Below are 15,533 nucleotides of genomic sequence, written 5' to 3'. Positions count from 1 at the left end.
AATTTCACTATCTCTCTTTGGGCTCATGACAAATAGTTGCTTTCTCCCTTCAGAAGTACTACTATCAGGTGCTCTACACAATGGAGACTCTGGTTAGTTTCCTATTGAATTACCCCCAACTCTTAAAAATATATATTTTTAAATGTATACATATACATATATATTTAAACTTATATAGATTTTTTTTAATTTATATATATAATTACTTGGGGTTCCCCCGACATGCAACATTTCTATATCTATTCTTTCCCACATGTGATTCCCCTTCCCATCTTTATGACTAGAAAACTCCTAAACATCTTTTGTGATTCTATTCAGGTGTCATGTGATCTAACATCTTCCATATGTGCTGTTGGTATTTAGGCTCTGTCGCTGGCAATGTGGCCAATTGCTACCACTATCCTGACTGACATGCTTCTTGACTGTCAGCAGTCAGGTTGCTATGGTCCCACTCGGCCTTAATAGCCATTGATTGCTAAGTCCTGCTACCTCCGCCAAAGCTACTGCAGTACTAGTGCTTATACTTTAAAGGAAAACTTGCCCTGAGCGACTAAAGCCATTTGAGAACTTTTAGTGAATCCTGCTTACTCCATCTGTCTATCCTTTCTCCTAGGATAGCTGGGGCAATAAACTTGAAGACTGATCCAGAAAATATTTAAAGGACACCAGCCTGTATATCAAAAGCTTTGCCAAATGTCTACTCTGTACCTGACATCCAGGTGGATGCAGTAAATATAGAAGTAAAAGCATAGTCCCTTCAGAAAAGTAATGCTTAGAGCAGTTCAAGAAGCACTATAATCACAGAATGTACAAGTGGTTACAGTAATTCAAGGAACAGCATGTAAGTGGTGATATAGATTTTAGTGCTGGGTCTGTATGAGCCTCATTTCTGCACGTCATCTGCACAGAGACACTAACAACCTTATCTCTCTTTTCAAGGATGTTTGTACAGTGAACAGACTTGGAAGACAGAAATAATGTCTCCTTCTAGAACAGAGGGAAGAAATGTTTGTTGTGCAGTATAACAAAAATAGTGTCTCCCTCCTGGGCAAAAATTGGGCAGGTTTTCTGGCATCCCATTTATTGTAAAGAGGTTTCCTAAGGTCAAGTGTCATCGACTTGAAGCAAACCCAGTACATATGCAGCATCCAGGATCATGTGATGCCCCATGGTGCTTGGGGGGCAAAGGTAGCTGACATGAGCATGAAGTACATGCTGCTTGCTCTCTAGGGAATAATAAAGTCCTTGGTCTCTTACCCAGGAGTGCCTTGCCGTCTATCAGATCTGTGAAACTATGACGGACTAACGTGTTATCTTGAAAGTAGGATAAAATCTAAGAACCTTCAGAGTTCTTGACATTTAGATGGGATCAGGGAATTATTTGAGGGTCCTAACACTCACTTGGGCTAAAATATGTAGGTTTTGTATAAGTTAGCCTCAAAGGCATCCTAGAATACAAAGTGAAGACCATATGGAAGGGTGAGAGAGTATAACCACATAGCGCATTTAGGAAGATTCAAGTAGAACAGGTTGGCCAGATCACCATCAAGGGTTTTACATAGAATCATGAAATAAATCAGTGTATTCAATTTGGCCTTAAGGTCCATTTTGAAATAAAATGTTTGATAATATTAACCATAGTCTTTGAATTAGCTTATATAGTACTTCGCAACCAAACTGATGAAGAAAAACTCTTCTGTGTCATGTTAATTGCTGCGCCAATAAAAATAGACATTCCTTACACAGCTTAGATTCTTTTTTTTTAAGATTTTATTTATTTATTTGAAAGAGAAAGCACAAGCAGTGGGAGCAGAAGAGGGAAAGGGAGAAGCAGACTCCCTGTTGAGCAGAAAGCCCAAAATGGAGCTTGATCTTGGACCCTTTAACCAACAAAACCACCCAGGCTCCCCCTGAGTTTAGTTACTTTTTTTTAAGATTTTATTTATTCATTCATGAGAGACACAGAGAGAGAGGCCAAGACTTAAGCAGAGGGAGAAGCAGGCTCTCTGCAGGGAGCCTGATGCAGGACTCAGTCCCAGGACCCCAGGATCATGACCTGAGCAGACACTCAACCACTGAGCCATGCAGGTGCCCCCTGAGTTTAGTTTCTTAACTGTGAGCAAAGTTCAATAGGTTTTGGTATTTTGTTTTTTGTTTTTTCACTGAAGCCCTTCTCAATATTTCAATATGGTAAAAAAATATTTTGAGTCACCAAAAGGGGAAGTTAGCATACAGGGTAGGCCAAATTAATCTGATCAGATATCCTTTTTTTGAGGAACTCTGATTAACATTTCCCAGAATCATTGTTCTGCTCCTCCCGATATGAGTAATGTTTGTATAATCCGTTTAAAAATCACTATGGCATTATAAGCAAACAAATGAAATGATAATTGAATAAAATTTAATCTGGCTGGATTTGCTTTCAAATGTGTCTATGGGATTAGGATTCTGTGGTCCTAAACCTTCATAACCTAAAAAGTGAAATTCCATTAAGGCTTATGTACATCTGTTCTCTGTTCCAATGGCCTATAAATTAATAAATCATCTATTAATTACACAGGGACATTTAAGTATTTCAGTCACACATCTTCATCTCTAGTTGAGTAAACTATTCCAAGATCAAGTCACACACACACACACTATATATATATATATATATATATATATATATATATATATACACACACATATAGTGATATCACAATATATATATTTGAGATCTACCCTATATAATTCAGACATTCTTTACTTTGCCAAAAGAATGTACTTGGAGTTGTATTATACTCCAGGTCACTGAAAATAGAGCATAGCATACTTGGATTTTTTCAATGTGGAAAGATATACAATATATATCACACTATGTGTATTATATAGGAATGCATATGTAACATATATATATATATATATACACATTTCAGAAACACCTAAGCAGATCCTTTCAACCTAAAGCTAAAAGGATTAGGAAACCAAGTAAGACAAAATGATAACCCTTTGGTTATTGACCACTTTATAGCTGAAACAATGGTTTAACCATTGTTACAAGCACACACTACAATATAAATGTCAGTATCATTTCCTTAAAGTTCTAGGGGAAATTGCTACTTTTCACATTGAAAAGCTCCCTTGGCCAAAATCATTTGGAAGATTTTTCATCATCTATTGAAAGGCAAAGATCCAACATGTTGGCTCTCTGCTGCCTGTAAATTCACCCTTGAATCACCCCTAGCATGGAGCTATCATATAGAAGGTGGTCAATCAATTTTTATTAAATAAATAAATGAACTTTGCACCCTTTAGTTGATACACCTGATATTATACAACTTTAAGTACATTTGCTTATTCCTACGAAACTCTCTACCACCACTCCATTTCATTCAAATGTATTAAAAAGTTCATTAGAAAAACAGAGACATGTGAGCACCTGGGTGGCTCAGTGGGTTAAGTGTCTACCTTTGGCTCAGGTCATGATCCCAGGATCCTGGGATTGAGTCCAGTATCAGGCTCCCTGTTCACAGGGAGTCTACTTCTCCCTCTCTCTCTGCCTCTCCCGTCTGCTTGTGCTCTTTCTCTCTCTCAAATAAATAAAATCTAGAAAGAAAGAAGAAAGAAAGAAAGAAAGAAAGAAAGAAAGAAAGAAAGAAAGAAAGAAAGAGAGAGAGAAAGAAAAGAAAGAAAGAAAGAAAGAAAGAAAGAAAGAAAGAAAGAAAGAAAAAAAGAAAAGAAAAGAAAAGAAAAGAAAAGAAAAGAAAAGAAAAGAAAGACATGCAAAAGAAATGTTTAAATAGTTTATCAGGGGGACCCCTGGATGGCTCAGCAGTTGGCTGCCTGCCTTTGGCTCAGGTCATGATCCTGGGATCTGGGATTGAGTCCCGCATCGGGCTCCCTGCAGGGAGCCTGCTACTCCCTCTGCCTGTGTCTCTGCCTCTCTGTCTCTCAGTCTGTGTCTCTCATGAATAAATAAATAAATCTTTACAAAAATAGTTTATCAAGTACAATAGTTAAATTACTAAAATCCTGAGGATTACCTAAAAAAATAGTTAAACCAAACAATATAGTGAACATAGATAACATTTTGCTTATATAGTTTATACTTTTAAGTTGAAATGTAAATATGCTTGTCACTGTAGTTTTTCTTTAATGAAGTCATTAATAGAGTTTTACAGGGATGCCTGAGTTACTCAGTGGTTGAGCATCTGCCTTTGGCTCAGGGTGTGATCCTGGGGTCCTGGGATTGAGTCCCACATCATGTTCCCTGTAGGGAGCCTGCTTCTCCCTCTGCCTATGTCTCTGCCCCTCTCTCTGTGTGTCTTTAATGAATAAATAAATAAAATCTTTTTTAAAAAAAATGGAGTTTTACAATGTTCATTTATTTTAATTTTTTATCTTTTTATGGTAAATAACATTTATGTCATATAACCCTCTGGATTTTATGAAGTTTGGGGGTTTGGGGTATTTTTTAAGATTTTATTTATTTATCTTAAGAGAGAGAGATCATGAGCAGGTGGAGGGCGAGGGGAAGAAGGACAGCAAACTCCACACTGAGCATGGAGCCCAACATGGGACTCAACCCCACAACCCTGCAACCATGACCTGAGCCCAAATCAGGAGTCAGATGCCCAACTGCCTGAGCCACCCAGGTGCCCTAATCCTCTGGATTTTAACAAAGTAATATTTTGTTATTTTAAATGTCATGCCAAGAAGTTAGAAATTTATGCTGAAATCAATAAAAGATTTTAAACCACATAGGTGACTTTTCTGTCTCTAACCCCAAATGACTTTCATGTCTCTCTGGTTCTTCATTTGTGTGAGTGTTAGTTTTGGTATAGCCAGGATACTCCTCAGTGGTAAAGCCCTCTTCACTAGTGTGCATGTATGAGGACTCATTGCCACACATATCCCTAAATCATTTGTGCTTATTAGGTTCGTATCCATCCTACAGAAAGATGAAAATCAACAATTTCCAACCTCAATGAATTTAGGATCTATATGGGGAGACAGTCATATACAAAATTAACTGTTCTAGATTCTGAGTAAGATGCGGAATAAGAGGATCCTAAGCTTACTTTGTCCCACAGATACTACTAGATAACACTCACATCAGTATAAATAATCCAGAGAACAACACAAACACTGGCAGAACAAACTCTCCACAGCTAAATGTAGAGAAGAGGCCACATCCAAGGGTAGGAAGGGTGGAGGCATTGTTGGGAGCTAAATGGCCCCACAGGACTGTCTGAGGGAGGGAGAGATGCCAGGGTGGGGAAGAGAAAGAAACAGACATCCAGACACCCCAGGCACAAACCCCAAAACATTTAGCTTTGAAAACCAGAGGGGCCAGAACTTCAAGAGTTCTTACAATCAGCAGGACTTAACACCAGGAACTTTAAAAATCAGTACAACAAAGAGCCCTACAGAGATACAGCATAGAGGCAGCAATTTGAAAAATGCCTGGGGTAGAAGAATGGAGATTTGCTTGCTAATCTCAGAGCATGTGCTGGAGGGGCAGGGATTTGGTTATATGATTTCTCCAGGCACAAAGGAGCTGGTGGGAGCCATTTCCCTTCCCTACCCCCCAGCATTACACACAGACACCAGCAGGAACTAGTCAGCACTTATACTTGCTACCTAATTTGACAATAGCACACCAATGCCCACATTCTCCTACAGACATGCCTCTCCAGCTAGGCCTCTGATCCAGGTCCCCTCCCACGGCAGACCCACGCAAACTTTCCTAACACCACACATCCTACCCCCACATAGCTTCTGTAGATCTACCCCCTCCAACCTGACCTGCCTCAGCCCCTAGCAGTTTCCCTCCCACCAGCCCAGACCTTGCTGGCACCATAGGCCCCAGCCCCAGGTTTCTGTACAGACCTGCCCCTTCCAATATGCATTTGGCCAAAACCTATCCAAAAAACAGGCCCCAAGCCTGAAAGTGTGTAAGTAGTCCCAACAGGGGCCAGCACAACTCCAAAGTGACTCCTATACCAGGAGGAAGAAAAGATAACCACACACATAGGTCTGACTGAGGCCCCACCAATGGGCTGAGGGCAGACATCTGGTATGACTGCAGACCCTGCCTCCCAGTGAAAGTTTCTCAGGGAGCAACAGAGGGAAAGTACCTTGCAGTTCAGTGCTACTACACGTCTGGTAAACACCTGGTCTGACTCAACTCAAACCCAACATGGCCCCAGACTGGCCCATTAATGACATCAGCAAAGAGAGCCATTACAGAGGACTGGGCTGAAGATGAAAGCAGCTCAGCCCCAATAGTAGGGTACGTGCAATACACATAGGAGACAGCCCTGAAGCACCAGATTCTGGGCAACAGAGGACATTGCACTGCAGGGCACAAGAGGACCTCTTCTTCATAAGACCGTTACTTTAAAGAGCAGGAGGCAACTGATTTTTTCTAACACAGAGAAACAGACACAGAGACCTAGATAAAATGAGAAGACAGAGGAATATGTCCCAGATGAAAGAACAGAACAAAATCACAGCAAGAGACGTAAAAAAAAAAAAAAAAAAAAAAAAAAAAAAAAAAAAAAAAAAAACCAGAAATAAATAATATTCCAGAAAATTTTAAATAAGTCATAAAGATACTCACTAGACTTGAAAAAAGAATGGAGGACCTTCACCAAGACAGTGTTGTACTGGCACAAAAACAGACACATAGATCAATGGAACAGAATAGAGAATCCAGAAGTGGACCCTCAACTTTATGGTCAACTAATATTTGATAAAGGAGGAAAGACTATCCACTGGAAGAAAGACAGTCTCTTCAATAAATGGTGCTGGGAAAATTGGACAACCACATGCAGAAGAATGAAACTAGACCACTCTCTTTCACCATACACAAAGATGAACTCAAAATGGATGAAAGATCTAAATGTGAGACAAGATTCCATCAAAATCCTAGAGGAGAACACAGGCCACACCCTTTTTGAACTCGGCCACAGTAACTTCTTGCAAGATACATCCACGAAGGCAAAAGAAACAAAAGCAAAAATGAACTATTGGGACTTCATCAAGATAAGAAGCTTTTGCACAGCAAAAGAAACAGTCAACAAAACTAAAAGACAACCTACAGAATGAGAGAAGATATTTACAAATGACATATCAGATACAGGGCTAGTATCCAAGATCTATAAAGAACTTATTAAACTCAACACCAAAGAAACAAACAATCCAATCATGAAATGGGCAAAAGACATGAACAGAAATCTCATAGAGGAAGACATAGACATGGCCAACACGCACATGAGAAAATGCTCTGCATCGCTTGCCATCAGGGAAATACAAATCAAAACCACAATGAGATACCACCTCACACCAGTGAGAATGGGGAAAATTAACAAGGCAGGAAACAACAAATGTTGGAGAGGATGTGGAGAAAAGGGAACCCTCTTGCACTGTTGGTGGGAATGTGAACTGGTGCAGCCACTCTGGAAAACTGTGTGGAGGCTCCTCAAACAGTTAAAAATAGACCTGCCCTACGACCCAGCAATTGCACTGTTGGGGATTTACCCCAAAGATACAGATGCAATGAAATGCCAGGACACCTGCACCCCGATGTTTATAGCAGCAATGTCCACAATAGCCAAACTGTGGAAGGAGCCTCGGTGTCCATCGAAAGATGAATGGATAAAGAAGATGTGGTTTATGTATACAATGGAATATTACTCAGCCATTAGAAATGACAAATACCCACCATTTGCTTCAACATGGATGGAACCGGAGGGTATTATGCTGAGTGAAATGAGTCAATCGGAGAAGGACAAACAGTGTATGTTCTCATTCATTTGGGGAATATAAATAATAGTGAAAGGGAATAGAAGGGAAGGGAGAAGAAATGGGTAGGAAATATCAGAAAGGGAGACAGAACATGAAGACTCCTAACTCTGGGAAACGAACTAGGGGTGGTGGAAGGGGAGGAGGGTGGGGGGTGGGGGTGAATGGGTGATGGGCACTGAGGGGGGCACTTGATGGGATGAGCACAGGGTGTTATTCTGTATGTTGGCAAATTGAACACCAATAAAAAATAAATTTATTATTAAAAAATAATAATAATAATAAATAAATAAATAAATAAACCACTGGGAAAAAAAAAGAATGGAGGACATCAGTGAGACCCCAACAAAGAGATAGAAAACATAAAAAAGAACCAATCAGAGATAAAGAATTTCATAAATGAAATAAAAAATACACTAGATGGAATAAATAATAGACTAGAAGAAGCAGAAGAGCAGATCAATGACCTGGAGAACAGAATAATGGAAAATAATCAAGCTGAACAAGAAAGAAAAATAAGAGGAAAAAATAAAAATCCTTAGGGAACTCCGTGACAACGATAAGCATAATAACATTCACACTGTAGCAATCCCAGAAGAAAAGAGAGGAGGAAAATTTATTTGAAGAAATAACAGCTGAAAACTTCCTAAATCTGAAGAAAGAAACTGAAATCCAGATCTAAGAAGCACAGAAAGCCCCCAACAAAGTCAACCCAAGGAGGACCACACCAAGACACATTGTAATAATAATGGAAAAAATTAGTGATAAGGAGAGAATTTTAAAAGCAGCAAAACAAAAGAAAACAGTTACATATAAGGGAAACCCTGTAAGGCTATCAGCTGATTTTTCAGTATAAACTTGGCAGGCCAGAAGGCATGATACATTCAAAGTACTGCCAGGGGACGGGGAGACAGAAAAACAACAATAGCAAAAACAAAAACAGAAATCTTACAATCAAAAATCAGGGACATCTAGGTGGCTCAGTGGTTGAACGTCTGCCTTTGGCTCAGGTCGTGTTCCTGGGGTCCTGAGATAGAGTTCCACATCAGGCTCCCCACAGGGAGCCTGCCTCTCCCTCTGCCTACATCTCTGCACTTCTCTCTGTGTGTCTCTCATGAATACATAAAATATTAAAAAGAAAGAACACCCTATTCTACAAGGCTATCATTGAGAATAGAGAGATAAAGAATTTCCCAGACAAAATTAAAGGTATTCATGATCACTGAACCAGCCTTACATGAAATGTTAAAGGAGACTGACTGAAAAGGAGAGGCCATAAGTAATAGTAAGAAAAGTAGGAAGAACAAAAGCAGCAAAAATAAGCATATCTATAAAAATTAGTCAAGGGATTCACAAAGTAAAAGGATATAAAGCATGATACCACATAGCTAAAATGTGAGGAAGAGAGAAGTAAAGAATGGGCTCAAACTTAAGCAATCATCAATGTAATATGGACCCCAATATGCATAAGCTGTTAGATACAAATGTAATAGTAACTACAAATCAAAAGCTAGTAAGTACATATGCAAAAATTAGAAAGGAATCCAAGTATATCACTAAAAAAGGCTAGCAAACCATGAGAGAAAACAGCAAGAGAAGAGAGGAACAGAGAACTACAAAAACAACCATAAAGCAAGTAACAAAATGGCAATAAGTACATCCCTGTCAGCAATTACTTTCAAAAAAAGGCTACTATCAATGTAAATGAACTAAATGCTCCAATCAAAAGACCTATGGTGACTGAATGGTTTAAAAACCAAGATCCATCTATATGCTGCCTACAAGGGACTCATTTCACACCTAAAGACATTGCAGATTGAAAGTGAAGGGATGGAAGAGCATTTATCATGCAAATGGAGTGAAAAGAAAGCCAGCATAGGAATACTTACATTAGACAAAATAGACTTTAAAACAGACTATAACAAAAGACAAAGAAGGACACTATATAATCAAAAAGGGAACAATCGAATAAGAAGATATAATAATTGTAAATATTTATGCATCATCATGGGAGCACCCAAATATATAAAGCAGCTAATAACAAACATAAAGAAAGTAATTGATATTAATATGAAAATAGTAGGCGATTTTAACACCCCATTTACATCAATAGGTAGATCAACCAAACAAAAAATCAATAAGGAAATAGTGGCTTTAAATGGCATATTGGATGAGACAGATCTAACAGAAATATTCAGAACATTTCATCCTAATACAGCAGAATACACATTCTTTTCAAGGGCACATGAACATTCTTCAGAATAAATCACATATTAGGCCACAAAACAAGTCTTGACAAATTCAAAAAAACTGAAGCCAGAACCTCCAACTTTTCTGAGTACAAGACTATAAAACTAGAATTTAATTACCAAGGAAAAAAATCTAGAAAGAACACAAATACATGAAGGTTAAAAACATGCTACTAAACAATGAATGGGTCAAACAAGAAATCAAAGAGTAAATAAAAAAATACAAGGAGACAAATGAAAATGAAAATATACCAGTCCAAGATCTTTGGAATGCAGCAAAAGCTGTTTTAAAAGAAAGTTTATAGCAATACAGGCTTACCTCAGGAAGTAAGAAAAATCTTAAACAATATAACCTTACACCTAAAGAAGCTCGATAAAGAAAAACAAAAAAAAAAAGTAGAAAGAGGAAAATTTTAAAAATCAGAGCAGGAATAAACAAAATAGAAACTAAAAAAATAATAGAAAAGATCAATGAAACCAGAACTAATTCTTTGAAAAGATCAACAAAGTTGAAAAACCTTTAGTTAGACTCATAATAAAAGAGAGAGAAAGGACTCAAACAAAATCAGAAACAAGAGAGGAGAAATAACTATCACCACAGAAATACAAAGGATTATAAGAGAATATTATAAAAAATATGCCAACAAATTGGACAGCTCAAAGAAATGGATAAATTCCATTTCAAACATATAGCCTCCCAAAACTGAATCAGGAAGAAATAGAAAATTTGAACAGATCAGCAATGAAATTGAATTAGTCATCAAAAAAATTCCTAAGAAACAAAAGTCCAGAACCAGACAGCTTCACAGGTGAATTCTATCAAACATTTAAAAAAGAGTTAATACCTATTCTTCTAAAACTATTCCAAAAAAAAAAAACACACAAGAAGGAAAGTTTCCCAATTCATTCTGTGAGGTCAGCATTTACCCTGATACTAAAATCACATAAAGAACCTACAAAAAGAAAGAAAAAGAAAGAAAGAAAGGAAAGAAAGAAAGAAAGAAAGAAAGAAAGAAAGAAAGAAAGAGAAAGAAAGAAGAAAGAAAGAAAGAAAGAAAGAAAGAAAGAAAGAAAGAAAGAAAGAACCAATATGTCTGATAAATATAGGTATAAAAATCCTCAATAAAATATTAGCAAACTAAATTCAACAATACATTTAAAAACTTATTCACTATGATCAAGTGGGTTTTGTTCCTGGGATGCAAGGATGATTCAGTATATGCAAATCAATGTGATACATCACAAGAGAAAGGATAAAACCTTATGATCATTCAATAGATGCATAAAAGGCATTTGACAAAGTACAACATCCATTCATAGTAAAAACCCTCAACAAAGCTGATCTAGGGGGAACATACCTCAACATAACAGAGGCCATATATGAAAAACCCACAGCTAACATCATACTGAATGGTGCAAAACTAATAGCTTTTCCATTAAAATCAGGAATAAGACAAGGATGTCCATTCTCATCACTTTTATTTAACACTGTAGTATAAGTCCTAGGTACAGCAATCAGACAAGAAAAATAAATAAAAGGTATTCAAATTAGTAAAGAAAAAGTAAAACTTTCACAATTTGCAGGTGACATGATACTACATATAGGAAACCCTAAAGACTCCACCAAAGAACAACTGGAACTGAATTCAGTAAGGTTGTAGGATATGAAAGGAACATACAGAAATCCATCACATTTTTATACACTAATAATAAAGTTGCAGAAAAAGAAATTAATAAAACAGTCCCATTTACAATTGCACCAAAAATAAAGAATACCTAGGAATAAACTTAACCAAGTTGGTGAAAGACTTGTACCTGAGAACTCTGTGAGGGACACCTAGGTGGCTCAGCGGTTGAGCGCCTGCCTTCAGCCCAGGGCATGATCCTGGAGACCTGAGATTGAGTCCCACTTCGGGCTCCCTGCATGGAGCCTGCTTCTCCCTCTGCCTGTGTCTCTGCCTCTCTCTGTGTCTCTCATGAATAAATAAATAAAATATTTTTTTAAAAAAGATCTCTGAGAAATGAAAGAAATTGAAGATGACACAAACAAATGGAAAGACATCCCATGCTCATGGATGGAAAGAAAAAATATTATTAAAATGTCCATACTTCCGAAAGCAATCTACAGAGTTAATGCAATGCCTATCAAAATACCAACAGAATGGAATTTATTTAGTCATCCATTCATTGAGTCTTTATTGATTCATTCAGCAACATTTATGGTCATATTATGACCCAGGTCCTGCAGAAGATACCACAGATACAAAAACTAATAAAATATTGTATAATGCTTCTTATTTTTACCCTTGGGTTACCTCTGCCCGACCTTTGTCGAGGCCCTATAGCTCTTCAACAACAATAAAGGATTATTGTCTACAGTTTTCTCTAGAATCTCCAGCCAACAGACCGTTGTTCAACCTTCTAATGTACAAATTTGTTTAAGTAACTTCCTTCTTCGAAAGCTTTTAGTTGCACCCCCTAACCTATGGAGTAAATTATAATTCCTTAAGTGACAATAATTTAAGAATCTTGCTATCTTCATCCCAATATATCTTTCCAGTCCTAAAACACTAATAGGTGAGGAATGATTTACATTACTCCAACATTTCCATATATTTTATGTCATATATGTTACCCTAGTCTTTTCACATACATTATCTTCATAATAACACTGGAGATTCACAGAGCACTGCCTTGTGCTTCCCCAGAACATTTCATTTTCCTTCTGGGCACACCAAAGACAGAATGTGAACAGATTTCTAGGCCTGGTCCCTAAAAGATCTCCCACACTCTGTTCCTCTTCCTTCACTTCTGCAGTAAATTTGGGAACTAAATAGTAAGGACAATGGCATCCCAAGATGGAATCCCTAACAGTTATCCTGCAGTAGAGCTTCTAACCCCACACTACCTCACTACCACGCCCCAAAACTAAATCGGACTAGGATGTTAGGAAACATTCCATTTTTATTGTTTAAGTCACTGAGATTTCTGAGTTTATTTGTTGTTACAGCATCAACTATTTTATTCTGAGAATACAGGGAGACATTAATTTGATATCCTTTTAGAAATAAGAAAACTAAGATTCCAAAAGGCAAGTGACAATCCAAATTCATAGAGTTAATAAGTAGGATTATAAATTCAGGTCTCTATTTTCTGTGATGGCTTATTTCATACATCAACTTCATTGGGCTATGGAATGCCCAGATAGCTAGTAATGCATTATTTCTAGGTGTGTCTGTAATGCTGTTTCTGGAAGAGATTAGCATTTGAATCAATAGACTAAGTAAAGATTATCTTCACCAATGCAAGTGGGCACCATCCAATTCCTTAAGGGCCTGAGTAGAGCAAAAAGGCAGAGGAAGAGGGAACTTGCTCTCTCCTACTCTCTCCTGAGAGATTGTTACTCTCTCCTGCCCTTGGACATCAACTCAATCCACAGGGTTGGGTTTACATTACCTTGCATATAAGTCACCCAATAATCATGTTGAATGAATAAATGTGATGGTTTAACTGTTTAATCTATCACCAGTACATACCTAGACTTACAGCAAATGTCAGTGAAAGTCACTTCTGATAATAACACAGAAGGGTAATATATGCAAAGGCTCTTCTGGACAATATGTCCACTTTGATCTCCTTTTTAAATACAGGACATTAGTTCTGATTTTTAAAGTGTACTCTGAAATCCTCTGATCTTCTCTAATGAGCCACTTGATTATATAAGGCTGTGCCTCGTGTTTCAGAAATGAATTGGCACCGTCTGTGTTAGCCAGAGCTGGGTTTAGGAAATCTGAATAGTGAAGCAGACTATTAACAACCAGCTATTCCTCTGTTACTTTTGTTGCCACAAACCAATTTACTTCAGCAATTTTTACCTACTAAAAAAAAATTACACAAATTAGAGCATGTCTTTAAAAATAATTTGCTTCTAAATAAACCTTAGATGCAATTAGAATTATGATACTTATTATGAAGAGCTGTGTCTCCTTCCATTTGGTGCTAGTGACAAAGGTTAAAAATGCCCTCCTATAAAATACCACATAATTAAACAAAGCAATTGTGTAATTACCCACTACACAACTGGATAAATTCCAAGCTTCATAATTATTTTAACCTATAGATGATCTACTTGTACAAAAAAAAAAATCCAAAGGATTGAAGAATAGAATTTCTCTTCAGTACTCTCTCTCATTTGTTAAGCTTCTCTTTTAAACAATAAAAATAACAAATAGCAAACAGTTTCTGCTCCTTGTATCTCCCTCCTCATGTAACCATGCATAGATATGGGCATAGAATGTCGAGATTTCTCTTGAGAATATTTAAAACCTAGCACTGGAAATGAGACATATGGTGGTAGGTGGCATACTGAAAACTCAACACCTACCAATCAATAGGTGTAAGAATAATGCATCAGGAGAAGTTGAAGGAACTCACTGTGATAATCTGATAGAGACAAACCTGTAAAACACAAATCCCTGTTTCCTAGGATCAAATTACACCACTACATAGGCAAGTTCCCACCAGGCCAACTTCCTGTGTTGTGTTTCTAAAAGTTTCGATCTAAACTGCACACCATCCCTTCATCTTTTCAAAGTGCCAAGGGGCAGACTCTCTCACCAAGCTTCAGATAAATGTCCAGCTACCTAGAGTCCACCCCCACTTTCCCTGTCACACTAAGATGAAGGACATCGCCTATGGGTAATCCTACTGAAGGAATCCATTCTGCACAATCCAATACACTCTGAGATGACAAAGGGGAAAAAAACTGTTTTAAAACCATCCTTCAGAATTTCCAGGTCACTGGATCATTTTAAAATCACAGTGATGACCAAACACTTTCATCAAATATCCATGATACACCGTAGGCATTTTGCAAAGTACTAATCCTAATACCTTAGCCAAATGTCACCATGGAGTAGGTACCCTTATTAATTATTTAGTCATTTTATTTTGAAAGTGGTATTCTTGCTTTAGGCTCAGACCACTTCCCCACAGTACACTGAGCAAATGTCCCCAGGTTCCAGGAGGCTGGGTGGAATTTCCCTAAGCAAAAAGTCTAAAAACGGATGATATCTGATGAAGTTGCATTCAGATCTCACTATAAGAGCTTGATAATAACTTTTCTGGAAGGCCATTTTTACCTTTTTACCTTCTGGAAAAGTGCACAACAGGGACGCCTGGGTGGCCCAGGAGGCTAAGCGTCTGACTCTTGATTTTGGCTCAGGTCATGATCTCAGGGTCCTGAAATCAAGCCCCATGTCAGACTCTGCACTCAGTGGAGAGTCTGCTTGAGGATACTCTCTCCCTCTGCCCCTCTCTGACATGTTCTCTGTCTCTCTCAAATAAATAAATAAATCTTAAAAAAAAAAAAGTGCACCACAGAACATGTTAACCAATGAGTCATAGGACCCAAGTTCAATATTCTTTGAAACCTCATCTCCCAGTCTGAGCATTGAGACTGAGGAAGAACAAGGGTCACTAAATGACTACAGT

The 15,533-nt window shown here is 37.7% G+C and overlaps 1 long non-coding RNA gene across 1 annotated transcript in view; it reads right to left on the bottom strand.

Annotated features, from left to right (window-relative positions):
- The window catches only part of LOC118352005 (uncharacterized), a 36,560-nt gene extending 21,434 nt beyond the window's left edge, over positions 1 to 15,126 (bottom strand). Inside the window, exon 1 of the long non-coding RNA XR_004808377.2 lies at positions 11,856 to 15,126. This is a non-coding gene — a long non-coding RNA (uncharacterized LOC118352005). The remainder of the gene's footprint in view (positions 1 to 11,855) is intronic.
- Positions 15,127 to 15,533: the final 407 nt, after the last annotated feature.

The sequence above is a fragment of the Canis lupus genome, chromosome 22, assembly GCF_003254725.2.
Source record: "Canis lupus dingo isolate Sandy chromosome 22, ASM325472v2, whole genome shotgun sequence".
Classification (NCBI taxonomy): Eukaryota; Metazoa; Chordata; class Mammalia; order Carnivora; family Canidae; genus Canis; species Canis lupus.
Note: the sequence above shows the minus strand (reverse complement) of the source record. Positions and strands in the feature narration are given on the sequence as shown.